Source organism: Heliconius melpomene, chromosome 18 (assembly GCF_056956725.1).
Source record: "Heliconius melpomene rosina isolate 202511_hmr_F chromosome 18, ASM5695672v1, whole genome shotgun sequence".
In the NCBI taxonomy this organism is placed as follows: Eukaryota; Metazoa; Arthropoda; class Insecta; order Lepidoptera; family Nymphalidae; genus Heliconius; species Heliconius melpomene.
In genome coordinates this window covers 1,650,750-1,670,382 of record NC_140406.1, presented here as the reverse complement: position 1 = coordinate 1,670,382, position 19,633 = coordinate 1,650,750, and the positions used below count along the sequence as shown (strand labels likewise).

Below are 19,633 nucleotides of genomic sequence, written 5' to 3'. Positions count from 1 at the left end.
TCAAGTTATAAAAATTAAGTCACGTCAAATTTTCATCGACATTTAATATATCTCAAGGCTTCAACGAGAAAAAGTCTAAGTTTTTATTGGTTTTTTGCCCCTCTACGCTACCGGATACACTTCATTAGTTAGCGTTCGACGGCTTTGACACGTCGGCACAGGAATGCTTATAAAAACTGTAAACGTACCTTTCAATTCTCTAACTTGAATTAAATCTTTTTATATTATACGTGATTTTTATATTTTTGGTTAAATAATTTGTATAGAACTTTAAAAGCTTACTTAGATTCCAACCATTGTAAAGCATTTTAAAGATGTTCTAAAAACTTGCGGCTTTAAAAACATTACGCCATTACACTGCTTTAAAGAAAAGGTCTAGCTTAACTTTTACCTTTTAGTTAACTGTTAGTTATATTTATTTAACGACAGGGACGAAGTCGCAAGTAAATGCTACTATATCATAAACGTTGACCGCTTCTATTACGGCATATAAAATCTTTTCCTATCACACAATGATTTAAAATGCACCCACCATAAAAATACCTTTCAAAACTCTCACCCACTTTGAACCGGCGGTGCGTGACACAAGAATCCTTAGACAAATTCAGCGTAATTCCGTACAAAAACAAGGAGCGGGACCATCAAGCGTGACTTCCCTGAACAGTGAGCTCCCACGCCCATTGCATCCGTCTATGTTACTATGACATTAATATGTTGCTTGCTACTTTGGTTCTTAGGTACTTTAATTTCTTATTGTATATGTAAAAATGTACTTAAGTATATATAGAAGCAAAGTAGAAACATACATTTAATAAAATAATAGATTCTGTATATAATATTCAGATTAACTAATCCTAAGATAGTCTATCCATTATAATTCATAACTAGCGACCCCCTTGCGGCTTCGCCCGCTTTTACTACTGGATTATTCATATAATATATGTTTGCAAAGCACTTGAGATAATGTAAAAATTAATTAAACTCTAATGCAACCTGCATTTTCGTAGTTTTAATAAGTATTTTCCAATTGTTTTACTCGGCGAGGATTTTTAGTAGGTACAGTAATTTTAAATCTGTGTGTGTGTCTCTGTACTAATCTTTTCAAGTACTTATTAAAATATATTTAAATGACTATTTTTAGATAGTTAAATGACTATTTTTAGATAGTTAAATGACTATTTTTAAACGGAAGAAATTATAAACAAAAGCCTACCTACTAATAACTACTACAAAAAATATGAAACCAAATATATCGCGCTGAAATTAATACATTCAACTCCAATTATCCAATACGTGCAAACGCATCTAAATCTTCGTTGCTTTTTTTTCGAGCTTGTGGTTAATGCTGAAGAGGGTATTCTGTCCCTGATGAAAAGCAAGCACTACGTGGCTGCCTGTGAGGAAAATTAAATAGAATGCATTGGCCGGGAATCGAACCCGGGCCGCCCGCGTGGCAGGCGAGCATTCTACCACTGAACCACCGATGACTGCTCATGACGCGCTTGTATAAGCATAACGTCGCGAGGCGCGTTTCGCAGCAAGGATGTTTTGATATTGTAACAACTTCTAAAGTACTTATTAAAATGAAAAACAGTAAAAGACAGTTTTGATCTACATTAAATGGCCAACGTAACTAATATACTTATTTATATGCTGAGAGTAAGGGATAAGTGCAACTTGAGTAACATACAGCTGATGTGTGAACGGCGTGATGTATCAATAATTAAATGCGTTTTTCTCTAAAACTATTCGCAATTTCGAAATAGTTTAAAAAGCAAATTTTATCTTCATTTAACGTAGAAATTTAATAAAGTGTTTTAAAGGATAAGGATTAATACCATTATGGAGAAATATCCCTCACAATAAAAAATATATTGAAATTACTATTTTTAGACAGAAATATGATCACTACACGTTATTCTTAAAAGATACGAATATGCCATCGCGGACTTTTTTGTAGATCTTATTAAGAGGAACAATACTCCAGTACATTTTTTTCATGTAGTATTTACCATTAAAGCAGCGCATGCGCCAAAGTGTCTCAGCGGGTAGGACTTTATACACATTTATCGTATTTATGTTAATTTACATAAGAATGTACAAATAATAAACTATATATAAACCTTCCCTGAGAAATACTCGACCTAATGGTGAAAACCGCATCTAAATCCGTTAGGTGGTTTAGAAGAAGAAGAGTTAGAAAGTTCAGACAGACACAAAAAGCGACTTTGTTTTATAAGATATAGGATAATAATAGACAATGACTACAAAACGGGTCCACACGAGACGGTCGCGGGTTCAACGAACTCACCTGTCAAACCGGCAGTGATCTTGTACCAATGGATCGTAAAATATAAGAGTTTCGTAAGACCTAATGTTTATTAAATTGTTATGGGCACAAGTGATAAATTATAGCAATTACAATATTTGAGAGAAACAATAAACATTTTAACTTTACGGGTCTCAAACTCGCACTATTTAAAAGAAAGCATAAACCACCTTTTAAAAACGCCTCGTTTTTTAGTCAACTAGATCTAGTTTGTGTTTTACATAAACATTTTTAATAGTATTACAAAACTTCTATTAAATTATATTTATAACGTATGTTTTTGTTGCAGGTAAGAATACAGCAGAATTGTAAGAACCATCGAGCTTTCCAAATCATAATATATAAACTCAAGTAGAGCATCGATTATCCGAACTAATTGGGAGACAGGGTCTGTGGAAAATTGTTTTTTTTTCATATAATGGCACTAATGGCATTTCCATGTTTACACATGTAAACAAAAATTAGAATTAAGTATATTTTTAGTGACAATTAATAATTAAAAACGTTCGGTTGTTTGACGATAAGATAATAATCGATGCTTTAGCTTTTGTAGCTTTAGCTATTTTATCAATAGCCATTTCTAATATTATTAGTCTTGTGTTAATTAAAAAGATATTCAAAGATATGGAAACTATATACAAAATAATTATAATCAATATTTAGTTGAATGAACGCGGAGATCGATATTAGCAAGTGTAATTTGTTTACGCAACACCATAGATTTATACAAGCGTTTGTTGCGTAATTATAATTAATATGCCCATCCATTTATCAAAATTGGATAGCTGGACACGTTTTAGTGTGGTTTTTATTATTATGTAATTATATTGGTTTCATTAATTGGATTGCTTAGTTGCATTATAATATAATCAATAATTCAAACTTTTCTAATAGTGGAAGGAATGAACTTGTCCTATATACATAGTCATGCTGAATTTGCAATTTTCTTCATCATGAACCCTAGTGCTAAGATTCTCCGGTGTCAACGGAGGCGGATCTCAATGCCGCGCTTTGTCTCAGCACCAGAGCGAAGATATGAAAATCTTAAATATTTAATTTGTTCGAGAGGGAATCGAACCCACAACCAAGCACATATTTAAACCATATGCCTTTACAGTCACATACTTATGCCTCTGATTTGCCTAGATAATATATTTATGAAATTAACAAATATTCAATCGTTTATCGTTGCATCTTTTTAAAATATAATTATAAAAGCTGTAGCGCGAATTTATTTAAATCACATGTTTAAGAAATTAGAACTTATTCCGATTGTGCAATTCATAAGAAGTTAATTAACATTCAGAATCACACTCTTACATGAATATTTAAAGTTTCAGAGAAAGTTTGTTTATGCACCGTTTCCTTCTTAAAGGAACATTCGTAAGTTATTAGCTCATTTTGACTAAAGACGAAAAGAACTGAGAATTGTGTATTCATAATTTTATAGACACATTCTAAGTGCCCAGTATAGCCTACCTCGTTAAATGGACTATTCAATATAAACATTTTTTTCTTCAAACCACTAGTTTCTGAGATTAGCGCGTTCAAACAAATAAACTTCAACTTTTATAATATTAAATATGTAAGAAACAAATAGCCAAACAGATTTACATACAAGCTTTATCATCATTAAAGGGGCATAAACATATCTAGGTTACAACATAAAGTGGATCGTCATTACTTGATGTAAGCCGTTTTTGTCGCTTTCTCCAGCCGCATTGTTTAATGATCCTCCTTACAGTAAAAACTATGAGATTTAAAGTTACGTCTTGCATTGATGTATAAGCTATAACTACATGACCATATATGGAATAGACTTTAATTGGAATCTCGTTTAAAACAGTTAAACCTTGATCTTTTTAATCGATGATGACAGTTATCGATAGTTAGTCAGTTAGTCCTATATCTTATAAAACAAAGTCGCTTTTCGTGTCTGTCTGAACTTTCTAACTCTTCTTCTTCTAAACCACCCAACGGATTTTGATGCGGTTTTCACCATTAGGTCGAGTATTTCTCAGGGAAGGTTTATATATAGTTTATTATTTGTACATTGTTATGTAAATTAACATAAATACGACAAATGTGTATAAAGTCCTACCCGTTGAGACACTTTCGCGCATGCGCTGCTTTAATGGTAAGTACTACATGAAAAAAATGTACTGGAGTATTGTTCCTCTTAATAAGATCTACAAAAAAGTCCGCGAGAGCATATTCGTTTTTTTTAAGAATAACGTGTAGTGATCATTTTTCTGTCTAAAAATAATAATTTCAATATATTTTTTATTGTGAGTCATATTTTCCCATAATGATATTAATCCTTATCCTTTAAAATACTTTATTAATTTTCTACGTTAAACGAAGATAAAATTTGCTTTTAACACCATTTCGAAATTGCGAATAGTTTTAGAGAAAAACGCATTTAATTGTTGACACATCCCGCCGTTGACACATCAGCTGTATGTTACTCAAGTTTCACTTATCCCTTACTCTCAGCATATAAATAAATATATTAGTTACGTTGGCCATTTAATGTGTACTGTTTTTTCATTTTAATAAGTACTTTAGAAGTTGTTACAATATCAAAAAATCCTTGCTGCGAAACGGCTCGCCACTCGCCATGCGTCCGCTGCGCCCGCCTGCCTTACACACATCGGTGGTTCAGTGGTAGAATACCCGGCCCGGGTTCGATTCCTGGCCGATGCATTCTATTTAATTTTCCTCACAGGCAGCCACGTGGTGCTTGCTGTCCATCAGGGACAGAATACCCTCTTCAGCATTAACCACAAGCTCGAAAAAAAAAAACCCGCCTGTCTCTATAGCAACGAAGATTTAGATGTGTTTGCACGTATTGGATAATTGGAGTTGGATGTATTATTTCAGCGCGATATACATATTAGGTTTCATATTTTTTGTAGTAGTCATTAGTAGGTAGGTTTTTGTTTATAATTTCTTCCGTTTAAAAATAGTCATTTAACTATTTAAAAATAGTCATTTAAATATATTTTAATAAGTACTTGAAAAGATTAGTATCACAGATTTAAAATTCCGGTACCTACTAAAAAATCCTTGCTGTGTAAAACAATTGGAAAATCCTTATTGAAACTACGAAAATGCGGGTTGCATTAGGGTTTAATTAATTTTTACATTATCTTAAGTGCTTTGCAAACATACATTATATGAATAATCCAGTAGTAAAAGCGGGCGAAGCCGCAAGGGGGTCGCTAGTTTATAATAAAATGAAGGGAAGATCATAACAATTTCATTATTTTTTATGTTGAGACGCTCCGCTTCTAATTTTTCGCAGACACTTTTAAACATTGCGAGTTGAGTGGCGGAACTTCCGTCGACTGAAGTGGAAATATGAAAATTAATCAAATATAGTCATTCCCCCGACTGCAGATCGAACCCACGACCCTCACGTTATAGTAAAATCCAAAGTATTTTGAGAAAACCTAAAGTTTCTTAAATAGTTTACAAACTTTTCCTAGTAAATTCCATGTCATTCAGTGATTCAGTTTGAAACGGTGCCAAGTAGTACGGACTTACTCATTCACTTTAGAGAGTCCACCACTGACAATGCATTCCGCTGGACAAAAGACTAATTTAAATATAATTAACGCTTGGAATAATGAAAGGCTCCCAAAGGAAGGCGATGCCTAATAGGTTCAATTGAGTGTAATTTTTTTATATAAATAAGTTATTGTATTAGTTTTATTGCGTTTTATTTTCTCAATATAATTGTATAAACTATAAAATACATGGGCGTATCCAAAGATATTTTCCAGGGGAATTGTGATTGATTGATATTGTAGCACGTAATTTCAATAAATGCGTGTACACACCAATACACTTTATTTCTATAGGTATCAAATTTACACAAATTATATACGAAATAAATGTGTATTTATATTTTTGAGTTTATTTGCTAATTTTTTTAAATTTTAAATATCAAACTTTCGTGATTTTTACTTTTTTTTAGGCTTAACTATTGTTAGTGAAAACTCTGAAGAGAGCTCCAAACTTAAGACGTACATAGTTGATTGATGATTTTTCGCTATAAAGTCCATATAAAGAAAGCTTCGAGGTACAAGTAGTATTTCATAAAAATCAACTGGCTGAAATATGTCGATGTATCCACGTAATTAAAACATACGTCCACATATTATATGGTTATTATAAGTAACAACACCAAATGAATATTTGTATGCAAATCTTATTGCTTCTTGAAAATCTGTTCGCCAATAGCCTATCCCGTTCCAAACCAGTCTCTCCATGTAGAGCTCGCTCAGTAGATAAGTAGCTATTGAATACGAAAAGGAAAATGGAAGGTACTTTAATAAAGATACAAAAGACCAACCAAAGTGGCCCGATGGGACATCGTAAAACTATAAAAACTATAAACACATAGGTTGTGGGTTCGATAACCATTAAAATCAATTATTAATTAGGTACTTTCAATTGCCCTCCTTGGTAAGACACAGGACGAAATTGAACACCGCCACTCATCACGCAATGTCTTGAAATTTCTAAATTAACTAAAGTAAAGTTGTATACTTGTATAAAGTAATACCACTTCGTTGATAAAATTTAACCTTTCGTTTTGAATGTAAGAAAGAAATAATTCACAGGCTATTAACTGTAAGTGTGCCAAATTTTATCCACATCCGTCAAGTCATTTCTGCGAAACGTATGAGTTTCACATTTATAATAAGTAATGTTCTCATTACAATATATAACCCATCTTAACGAAGAGGTCCCAAGTTCAAATCCCAAAATATTTTTTTTTTTCAAAATTTTAAATATTACAGCACGGTTGACAAGTCTTGTCAGATGGCTGAGTAGATTAGATTTAAGGATTTTCCCATACTTTTGATAATCTTATTTCCGAGTGTAAACTGCGTAAAAGTTAACATAACTTCTAACTTCAAGGCGGCCACGACACATTGGCTGTACTATACAATAATTTCCTTTATTTTTGTCCAGAACATCAGGCATGCGGGCGCGGTGTGCCTTACGTTACGTTTCCCGTTACACAGATTCTAGTACTAAACACTAAAAATATCGCCCGGTCTTTGAACCCACGACCGACTTCACTTATACCACTTGAGTATAAAATATGAGATCAAAGAGTATCGATTGGTAGAATTGAATTTATAATATACTATTGTGATGACCAGCGTGAGATCAATCAACTACTTTCGTCTTATAAATATGAATGTAGAATTATTGAATTATAAACGATAGCATTTACACTTTTTATAAATGATTTTACTTTCTAAATTAGAAACATTAATTATATAATTCTACGCTGGCGCAGGAGTGAAATGAAAAAAAACCATTGTATAAATTATATTTAATTAATATACTCATTCCAATCCCAAATTCAATAATTATTTTTTCTAGTAGAACTTCCGGTATAATTATTAATAAATAAAAGTTCTGTAATTTCTTATACGTTGAAGCGTTGTGTTAAATTGTGTCTTGGATAATTCCAATAATTAATAGATACATTTAAAGCCTTTATTTTCCATTTACACTGCACGGGAATAAACCTATAGTCAAATTAATAAATAGACAAATTGTATAAATTTTATTAGACTAGGGGATAGAACCACTTGTTGCTTCGGAGTAAGAAGTATTGCAGGATACTGTCCATCTTGATTCTTCTTATATTCAAATCGTATAAGTAATTTGTAACTATTGTAATTTATTTTACCTTCTTATATATTCCTCTACATATACGGGACGTCCGCTATATGATAGAGATAACTTTGTCGAACAAAATCAAAAAAATATACCCCTGATGAAAGCAGAGGGTAATAGTTTGACGTATCTTTTATATGTCTATCTGTGGGATTGTAGCTATCAAGCTCTCAAAAAAAATACTAACAAGTAAAGCTTATTACGACCGTACAATCTCCTTTGTGTGTTCTCCATACAACGTGACATTGGCGAAGTGATTAGTGCTCAACTGGCACGCTCGAAGCTCCATAAATAAAGAACCGAACCCAAAGCTTATTACACTGTTCAAGAATATTTAGAGCATATATGGAATTAATGTCTATAGAATATCATCCAGGATAGCTGTTAGTTTGCCATGTGAAAAAGGCAATTACCGTACATTCATTGTTCACACTTCAATACTAGTCCAACGCGAGTCGGTCCCGCCCAACGAGGGTTCCGTACTGTGTTTTTATGATTGTAGGATAATGGAAGCGAACGTGTTTTATAAAAGTTGACAGTATGTATAGATTTTGTATGAAATGAACAATAAATAAAAGTTCGTATTGATTTTTCAATGCTATACCTAAAAATGTTCGGATTTTGTTATCATTGTTTCAATTGTAAGTTAGGTGGTGTAGGTCCACGGGAATTACCCTGTAGGTTTGGTTGTTGTCTGTAGGTCCCTGTAGGTGTGTTAGGTTTTATGCCTTCACGCGATACTGAGATTAATAGTCTTGACAAACGAACAAAAAAATGATCGTATAAGGTCTCCATTTTATCTTTTGAGGTACGGAACCCTAAAAAGAAGAGAAATAGTACTAGATTGTTCCTAATTATATCGCGGTTATAAAAACACACATTTTGCGGCTTAACGGTTGCTTTAAACATGACCTACATAGAAAAACGCTTCGTGCGCGAAATAAATGAGCTAACAGCTAAGCTAGTGTTTTTTTGTGATTTATGTATGTGTTTCTTCATGTTATTTAGAAATATAATAAGTAATATGTTTATTTATTATTGAATTTTATTAGCTATTCATAAATTTTATTAGGTACTAGAAAAGCGATTTATTTTGTTTGTATGTGAAATTTAACAAGGACATCGTGGCGCAATAAACGTGACGGTTGTGGATTCGATTCCGACTCGCGGAAATAATTTTATTATAATAATTTATTATATATTGATATATTACAAACCTATAGGTTAAGGTAGGTAGGTTTTAAGTTGTTAGATTAGATTTCCAATCATGTATCGATCATATCATATAAATAGTTCATAGAAATTATATATAATATAAAAATTTTTCAATTCATAGACATTAAATAAAAATATAATGTCTATGAATTGCGACTAGAATTCGGATATGAAAAAGCTTGTGAATTATTCAAAGATATTATAAGTACAAAGTCGTTAGGCGATAGACATAAATTATTTTTTTTTTAGTTAAACGTTAATTGGCTGCGTTAATCTCTGAGTGGCTGATAGTGCATAAACTAGGTGTAATCTCTAATATAATTAACGGTAAAAATCATTACATTACCGTAACTGTTAATTATAGGCGAAAAACACGTGAAGAAAATCGAGGTTAGTTAGTTCCTTTCGATATATGCCAATTAACCTTAATTATTCTTTAATGGTGGAAATCATGTATTCAAGAAAAATGTTTAATATCATATTATTTTTAATCTTTTATCGTTAAGTGACATTGGGAGATGTCGTGGAGCAGGGGCATAGGCTTGCGACTGTAAGCGAGACAGGTTATGAGTTCAATTCCCACTTTGGAGAATGAAGTATTTAATAATTTCATTTCTTCGTTCTAATAACCGCCACTCAACACGCCAAAACCTAACAATTTACCTTAAATTAAGTAAGAAACTTTTAAATGTCAGAAGCTTTTAATAATGTCTGCAAGAGTCCAGACGAACTTCTCAGAAGATAGCTATGTAAAGGTCATTCACGTCGCTCAATTGTCTAATTTGTAGAGCGAAGGGACCCGCACACACAAATTGCTTTTAACCCACTGATGATAATTGAAGTTTTACGAGTGTCTACCTAATGTTCTAAATGGTATTGAAGTGATAAATGTTATTGTTATTAATATATAAATTGGGTGAAAAATGGTGAAGGGAGTGTTTTTTTGTCTGTTTTTATTCTGGAGATTAGCGCGTTCATAGAAACAAAATCTTCAGCTTAATAATATTAATACGGATATTTTTATTTATAAAAAAATATATTTGCACTAACTTTGACATGTGCTTTTTGGTAATTATATACTTGTGTGACATTTGTGAAAATGTGCCAAAAATCTTTTTATTTTTGAAAATCCATTAACTAAGTCAATCCGAAAATAAGGCCTAAATTAAATCTTTATCTTGCCGCATAATATTGAAAAAAAATGTAGTGAAATAAGTAGATACGTCAAGAGGGCGTCACTTTCCATGGTGAGTAAACGTCCAGCAGTAGTCGATTCATAATATTTCTTAGATTTTTGATTTCTTTCCATGTATTACTGATACTTTAGTACACCACTACTGTACTCAATAATCATTTTTGGAGTTCCTTATAAAAAAAGGGTAAAAAATGTATCCAAAATTTTCAAGTAAAATGTTTCTTGTTAAAGAAACAAAATAGAAAGAAAAGAAAAAAATCGGGCAAGTGCAAGTCGGGCTGGCCCACGGAGGGTTCCGTACAAAAATTGGAAGTCTGGGGTTTTCGTATGTTTAATCTTATCATATACCAACACGTTTCATACAATATTTCTTTTATAAGTAAAAGTAGAAGTAGAAGGAAATACAATTAGTACAGAACCCGCCTTTACTATCCGGGCTTCTACTTATCGACATGGAGCCGTTTGGTGTCAGATTTTAAATCCGTTCGTCGAAAGCTGTACAAATATTCGGCGAAACTCGATACGCACTGAAATGAGTAAGCGTTAACCTAAAGAAAAACACCGCCACATTTTATATATGTACTTATTTATATATTTGTTTTTTCTACAGGGTAGGCAAAGAGAACCTAGAGTTAAGACACTCTATTTTTTACTATTCAATTTAAGAGATATGTGATTTATAGCAGAATATTGTCTCTAATACAAAACAGTAAGCAAAAGCTTTTTCCAGAATAGCAGGAACACAGAAAGAAACTAATGTAGAGACTCTACATTCTCCGTTATTTGGCGAGGTATTCGAAAATTACGCAGTGGTTGACCAAACATGATGCGCTCTTTTTTATGAAATTAAGAAAATTATATATTTATAACCATTTTCCCCGAGCGAGAATCGAAGCTACGACTATTATTTCTACAGTCAGACAAATTAAAATGCGCCTTGATATCATAAATAATTTGCAAGTAACCAATAAATCAGAATAAATGATTTGCGAAACATGATGCTGCACACATAAAAAAATCTAAAGTAGAATATTCGTACATGATCGCGTTATTAAATATCCAACAGTTTCTAATGTTCATAAAATATAAATAAAGTTCTAAACATTATTTAATGGGTCTTTCTTCTTAAAATTGAAAGTTAATAGATGCTAAAACGTAAGTGCCTTTAAGTAATATTAATTACTAGGTACATATATATATTCATGAGTTTGAAAAGCAAAATTTTTTTGTAAAAAAGTGCAATATTTTCATTTCTCGCTCTGGTAACAATGCAAAACGCGGCGTTGAGTTCCGTAACTCAATAAGCAAAACCTCGCAAATTTCGTTGGAAACTAGGCAACGGAAAAACAGCAAAAAAAAGATTGTAACAAGCGTATAAGAATTTCGGTAAAGCCCCATGACATGCCTCATAACAAAAAAAACAGGCAAACATGCCCCGTTTTGCCATTTGTATTTAAACTAATAAAAAAAGAATACAATAAGTCAATCCAATTTAATGGTTCACCCGATGGTGATCACATGTCAGCGCGAAGGAAGTTGCTACACAGATGTGGAAGAACAATGCTCTGAGTTAGGAGCAATCGGAGATTTTGCAACTAGTGTTTTAATTTGCAAGTAATTAGTTTAAATTCTGCAATGTTTTTTGCCAGATTGATATTAATTTAAGTTAAAGTTAAAGGACTTGAGTTAAAGGAGGTAATTCTTTAAAGATTGACATCTCACGGTATTATAAGTATTTTTTATTTGAATTGATCTGGTGGCCTCAAATATTTCTTAAAATACATATAAATAGAATGTCCTAAATCTAGTTTGCCTGTAGTAAAAAGTAAGACACTATAATATATCTGATTATCACATAGCCCGAAATACCCTAGAAAGAAAACTAAATATTGATATGAGCTTAAGATTTCTCGCTCCCAACATAACGGTAAACAAAAACGTGACTTCTGTTTTAGATACAATCTTCAATGACCGACGAACATAATTACTATTCGATAAAATAAAATACTTCCGCTTAAACTAGTAGATAGGTACATCATTTTAAGATGTATTTTGACACAGTTGGCTGTTGGGGTGTTATTAGCCTGAATTCCAGTTTTTGTGGTTACGAAATGAAATCGTTGGACTGCATGTTGATATGTGGTCAGTCATAATGTTGATATTACACATGTATACTTATTTTATTATTAATGAAGTCTTTATTAAATAAAATAAAAATATGTTTTTTTAATTGTGGTAAATTATTATTTTTCCAAGTTTACCGTTATTTTATGAGGCAGAACGTAAAGGTAAGTCACTCCACTCCCTCCATTACCTCCCTCCAATTTAAAAAATAACATTTAACCTTTTACTGATATTTGCGAGATCACCGGTCAAACATCGTTAAACATTCACTGCATAATACATATTGTGAGGTAAACAGAGAACCTTTACAAAAGGGTCCGATAACTATTAAACTATATTTATAAGTTATAGTACGCCATTCATAAGTGCGTGCGAGCGAGAGGGAAGAAGTGAAAACAGTTGGTGTTCGACAGAGCGAGGGAGATTGCATTCCGAGGCAACGCCGCGCTGCGCCCGCGCATTCTGTGCTGCCAATGTTGCTATATAACATGTTGATTCCGTACTTTACAGTATTTATAAAAATTTAAAAGATTTTATTATTTTTTAGGTTGATATTTATATTTTACAAGCAAAGGTTGTATAATTTTAGCAAATTAATCAATAATTTGATAAGTTTGCGTTCGTTTATAATAGAACAAAACACATCTAAATAACATTTAACATTTCTTACGAAAATGATAATTTTATAAATTATTGCATATTTATTACTAAAAAAGAAAGCAATTATTACGTACATCTTATGCAAATTACTTTTTATTAAATATTTATTTTAAAAATATATACGATCAAATAGTCTGCTTTTGTAAATTCATTTTTTTTTAAATATTAAATAAATTTCATTCGAACTGTCTAATATTTACAAAATTATATAAATACTAGTTCTACTGATATATTACGTTATTTAAAACATTTGTGCGGGCAAATCTAAATGTCTGGCAACATTCGTCTCAGCTGCTCTTAATAACGCCGCTCACTTGCGTACGCGCATTGCGTCTGTATAGACGTATTTTCGCTAAACAGACTAATACATGACGACCAGTATTAATGATAATTAACAATTTTAACTGTAATTAATTATTTAACCGGTGATTTAACGAAACGAAAATTGTGTTCTTGTGTCGAGTGTGTGTTGTGTTTTGTGTAAGGAGGCCGATGTTACTTTCACTGGACTGAAAGTTTTTAAATATTCATTCGGACCTTCTTGTTATTTATTATATTATATGAAAGGATGTGCTAGAAATACCTACTAACAATTGAAAGGTGAATATTTATATATTTTACTATCTTATTTCTTTGTTTTTTATAACATACATATTAAACAGTAAGTTTATTATTTATTTAAACGTAAATTAAAATTACTTTACTAATAAGGTTGTACATATATTTATCACTTAAAATGCATTTTTTCAAGGTAATTTTTAAATATGTTAATTAACAAGTATTATAAATATTTTCGTGCAATTTGTATCTACTTTCATGTTTATACATATGGTAAATAGGTTGATTATATGAAAGCATAATTTAAAACAGATGTTACAAAGTTGTTATATAAATACCAAATTTGTTATGTCAAGTGAAATTAACTAAATAAGCCTACAATTTAAGAGTTACGACTACCGGACCGTCAAACAAACACGTTTTAATATACAAAAGTAACGACCTCTCCCAAGATTCTTTCGGAGAAACCGTCTCATTGTGGTTAAGAGAAAAAAATATATAAATCACCAACGCAGGTGAATGTTTTAGTGTCATCAGTTTACGTGTGTACATAACATTATTTGTACGTATATTTAGTTACTTATTCACATTCTATCACGATATCTTGATTTGCTCTCACTTGTTGTGATAGTGTTTTTATCTGACATAATCTCGCATTACTTTTAGGTACCAGTGTACGTTTTTCAGTATATCTTTTTTGTCACGATTTTTTGATGTATTCAGTAGAATATAGTAAGTAATCTTTGATCTATAAAATAAAATATTTAAAGAGTAAAAAAAAAAACATTAATGTCATGAAAGATACTATAAAATTAAAATTGATACTTCATACGAAATACAAATGCTTAAGTGCTAGAAAGTCCACAAACAGTTGCTTGTTCACAGTTCACCCCAAAACGAGAGAACCCTTATACAATGCACATATAAATTATAAATACATACTTGCATCGATAAATTAATTGAATGTCTTTTATAGAATTAATGAAATGATACTCATCATGCTGACATCTGTTCTGTGCGGGAGTAGAACCCGCAAAGTTTTTATGAATTGAATTATAAAATAAACATTTCATCAAAATGACATATTTTAATTTCTAAATAGGTTACACTTTTTTTAATTTGTTTTATCAATAAAGATTATGTTTTTTTTTTATGGAAAAAGGACAAGGCAAACGAGCGTTACTTTTATTACAAAATTGTAATTACTATATTTAAAATTACCAGATATTAGCTAGTGTCCAATGGCTTTATCGTTACTTAGGTCGTCATTTATTTATTATATATTAAAATAAGTAAAAAGAGCTTAGTGTACAAGACATTCTGTTCTCCTCTTTTTACTTGAACCCAAAAAATTGTATGCGGTACAGAACAGAGCTCGACGCCGCTTTTAAGTTTAGTTTCCCAATCGACGGCCGCAAACCCTAGGTTCGAGTCACGCAGGAGACACTTCCTCTCAAGCAGCTTCTTAGTGTTGCAATTTCTCAGGGACAGAGTACCCTCCCGATGTCGAGATGTCGATGTAAAGATCAGGTTAACAGTACTTACCTCTTGAGGTCGAAAAAAAGCCGGGTTTCGGTACACGTAAACACATGTAAGTAGTTTCAATCATTTCAATCGCTGTGAGTCACGAGTAGGTACTCCTCTTATGGAGATGATTTCATTACATTACAATATGCATTTGTTCAGAAACTGAAACTAAAAGATTCATGCTACTTTGCACACATAAGACATTCATATAAAAGTGCATTTTATATAAATACAAAAAAAACTTTGATCGCGTTAACCTAAGCATCTACAGGTTACAATTTAAAAAATCTTTTTGCGTTGGATAGTCCATTTATTGAGGATGGCTTTGGAACATATGACATCACTTTAAACATTTAATGTAATGTGAAAGTTAGTTTTTATTTCCTTCACGCTGTATCCGGCACATAGCAGGGATAGCAGAGGGAATCTGGGAACCTAGTATTTAGACACTGCGATCCCATTACGACACTTTCGATCTTTCTATCCAATTCTGGCTTTACTTGTTCAGTGGCGATACCCACCGCGCTTTGCCTTAATAGCACAGCGAGATTAAAATATTAAAAATTTCATATCCTCGAGTGGGAATCAATCACGCAACAAGAAGCGCTTACCGCACCTTGGGCCCTCCTCCACGAATGGCCTCAATTTTTTTTATAAACTACATAACTATGAATATTCAAATAAAAGTTATTTCACTAGGACGTTATGCACCCAATATTGTCTATACGTAATAGTTATTAATTTTAATTAGCATATTTGTCATCGCCAAATTATCTTTATTTTTTTTAATGCAGTAATTTCACTTATTAAAGGTGTTGTCACTCGTATCTTTAGTAATTTTTGACAAGAAAATAATAATCAAATCTCACATTATAGTTTTGATGGAGATAAACAAAAACACTTCAAAATTCTTTTTTATTTCTTGAAATAATTAAATTATTTTCTACATTCCAAAATTACCTTGGATTAATTACCTAGAAACCTTGCGTACTTTCCTTACCTTCAGAAGAAAAAACTATTAATCACTTTTTTCTTTAAATTCGTGTTCGGCAGTGGACATCATATTTGAAATTTAAATACTTCCCTTAACCCGAACAGAACTGAAAACCATCACGAATCAAAGAGTTTTTGATTCGTTTTACACCAAGATGGCGTTTATTAGATCCACTTATAACTTATAAAATCCTTATAAGCCCCAATCTCATATGATTAACCAAACGCTATAAACCAAGTTGGTTGCTCAATCAAATTGACCCGCAGGTTACGCGCACAAATTATTATGTAAAATAGATCGTGACTTCCAATTGAATATTGAAGTGAATAATATTTTATACTAGTTTATGTATCTGCTTGTACTTTAGTTTATTTATAGCAAAATAATGTTATGAATTTAAATTTATGTATTTAAGACATGTCGAAAAATAATATGCAGAGACACAGAGTTTAGCTGTCGTCACGACGGTTGTAGATTCGATTCCCACTAGGAGGAACAAGTTATTTTCATTTCCCTGCTCTGGTAACAAGGCAAAGCATAGCGTTGAGTTTATTGTATAATGTTATCAATCGATGTAATATTTAAGATTTTAATAGTTATATTACCACGGTTTATATTATTATGCATTCAGATCTGCACGATCTTAACGATATGTGTTATAAATATAAATAGTTTAAGTATTAGTTACCGAAGGAATGTAATACAAGCAAGAGTGTTACTAGACATGTAACCAGACATACAAAATGTAAAAAACCTCGTTTTCAAACTGTTGTAAATGAGTGTAGATAATAAAAAATAAAAATAAAAAATTGTGAGCTAACCACTTGTAACCGATAAATAAATAATCGTTCGTTATTTTTAAACTGTTTTTTTATCGCAACTCTATGGGAACCCTAACACGTGTTTGTAATGCGTCAGCTATATGGTAGTCTATGGATGACAGATGAATGGCTTTTGAGAGACATTTCCCCATTTGCGTCAACGTTTCTAGCCGTTTTGAAGTTAGACTTCCTTTTCAAATAAGTACTTTGTGAATAGTAATGGTGATTGATTAAAACTTTAAATAATTTCTAGAAATGCTTGCGTCTTCGTCTGCTGAGGTAAATAAATTGATATAGCTCTTTTATCAGTTAAGCCGTTCCTGACATAAGCGTACGCCGGTACACTGACACACAGACAAAAATCTTTATTTTGGGTCCTATTTAATACTTTAATAAATAGAAGATACGGACGGATCATGTTTCATAGTTATATCTCTTTGACACGGAAGTAGAACCGCACACAATAGCTAGTTTTGTTATAAATTACATTTCATACACCATAAGTACAATATTTCTGGTGTTGCGTTAGGCGCCTCCACCCAATGTCACTCAACACAAAAAAAGTTTACAAATGATTGCTTAACAAAGCGAGTCTAAAATTTATATAAAAACACAGCCATCCGCCGGAACGGATCCCTGAAATTTAAGCCCTGCTATAAAATATTCCGACGAATTGAGCACCTCCTTTTTTTAAAAAATCTGTTAATTATAGACGTTATTGTATTTCACTTGTGAAGGTTTTGAGATATACCTAAGCTTAACCTTATATATATTCTTTTTTATTATATTTTTTTCTAATATCCGTTACTACCCCGATTGATACTGATTGGTACCGTATAAGTTCCGTAAAAATAAATAAAACGACAAATAACACAAACAAAGTAATTGTATTTTTGTCAGTACATTAACAAAAATTACACGCTTTCTTATTCCACAGCGCTGTGGAAGTTACGACTTTTTAATTTTTTCACATCAAACTTTATTATTATATTAATAAGTTGAAATTGATACTAAAAATTGTATTGCGTTCATTAAAAAAAATGCTGCATATATTTATATACATATTATGAAGTAAATCTTACGAAAGTGAAAATAAAATAAACCACGCACTGTCGCAGTGGTTCAATTAAAGCATCAATATTTGAATTTAATATTTTAAATACAGGTCTAGATAAAAATAGTATAGGTATTTATAATCTTAGTTATATTAGTTAACTTAACGAGACCTTAGTATCGTAAGAAACTTTAGGCTTTACGTTTTTGAGAAGCTAGTGTCATAGAACTCCGTTTTTCCACTTTCTGTTCGAGTTCGAGATATTGTGTGTTGATATTGAGTGGCGGTACTAAACGCCGTCCACACTCTTGCTACAACATAGCTATAAAATTAGTTATTTTACATATTATTTATTTATTTATTTATTAAGGACAACTAACAAAACATACACTTAAACGGATATTACAAACATGTCTTAAAACTATAAGCTTAGTGTTGCTTTATTTATAAGCCGCCACGGCATGTTTAGGGACATACTTAAAATTAATTACTTACACATACTTACATAACTATTATTAAAATATATTTAAATATATATGTATATATAAAGTATATTAAAGTATATTATAACACAAACAAAAGATACAATATATAAGAAATACATACAGATACGTGATCGAGACAGAAGACCCCAGTGTCAAGACGAAGAAGAACGCAGGAATGCAATAACTTTACTTTTGAACATTTGAAGACTATTTGAGAGGATGTCAATGCTTGCGTCAGGTTGTTTTGTCATCCTGTTATACTCGTTAGCTTAGCTTAGTTATAAATCATACATCTCCAACTGCATACCGTCATATCAAAAAACACCTGCAAATTCCTTAGAAACACAATTCATATAGCATTGTCAAACTCACAAGCATTGTTCACACCCCATTGTCCAACGTTAATGACGGCCTCTGGTACGTGACTGCGAGATTGCTTATATAAAACGTAGTTGTAAGTTCAAGTTCGATGCGTAACGCAATGTTTTACTTTGTAGTTACTATTAACTTTTTTTATTTATGCATTTCTGCCATATAAAGGAGTAAGTATAGACCAGTCGTGGGGCAGAGGGCTATCACCCATCATGCAATACCTATGTCAATAAGTGGAAAGTGTAGGTTAGGCAGTGGATCTACCCTTCTATGTGCTGGATACAGTGTGAAAAAATTATAGAGAGAGATAAGTACATTACGTTCTCCCCAAACTAAAACATATTTTTCACTAATATTTTGTTAGAGTAGTAGGTTTTGAATATGGGTATAATAAAACGAGCAGCGTCATGTCGCTAGCTGTGTCTCATTTCCCATATTGGAAATCCAACCCATAACGCCACGACAGCCTCATAGAGAGAAATTTATTATCATAATATAAACTTTACAAATAACTAAAATAACATAATAATTTCATAATTCATACAGTTAAATAACATTTATGGGACGTTTGTTTTGGAAATAAAATCACGGAA

General features: G+C 31.8%; 1 protein-coding gene across 5 annotated transcripts in view; it reads left to right on the top strand.

The window, feature by feature from the left end:
* Positions 1-19,633, top strand: part of LOC146529137 (uncharacterized) — a 67,322-nt gene that overhangs the window by 24,257 nt on the left and 23,432 nt on the right. Inside the window, exon 1 of one of the 5 annotated variants that reach the window (XM_085201403.1) lies at positions 13,533-13,829. The exons of the other annotated variants lie outside the window; for them this stretch is intronic. The gene's annotated coding sequence lies outside the window, so the exon portion shown is untranslated. Of the gene's footprint in view, positions 1-13,532; positions 13,830-19,633 lie in introns of those variants that run through there. 5 annotated transcript variants of the gene reach the window in all.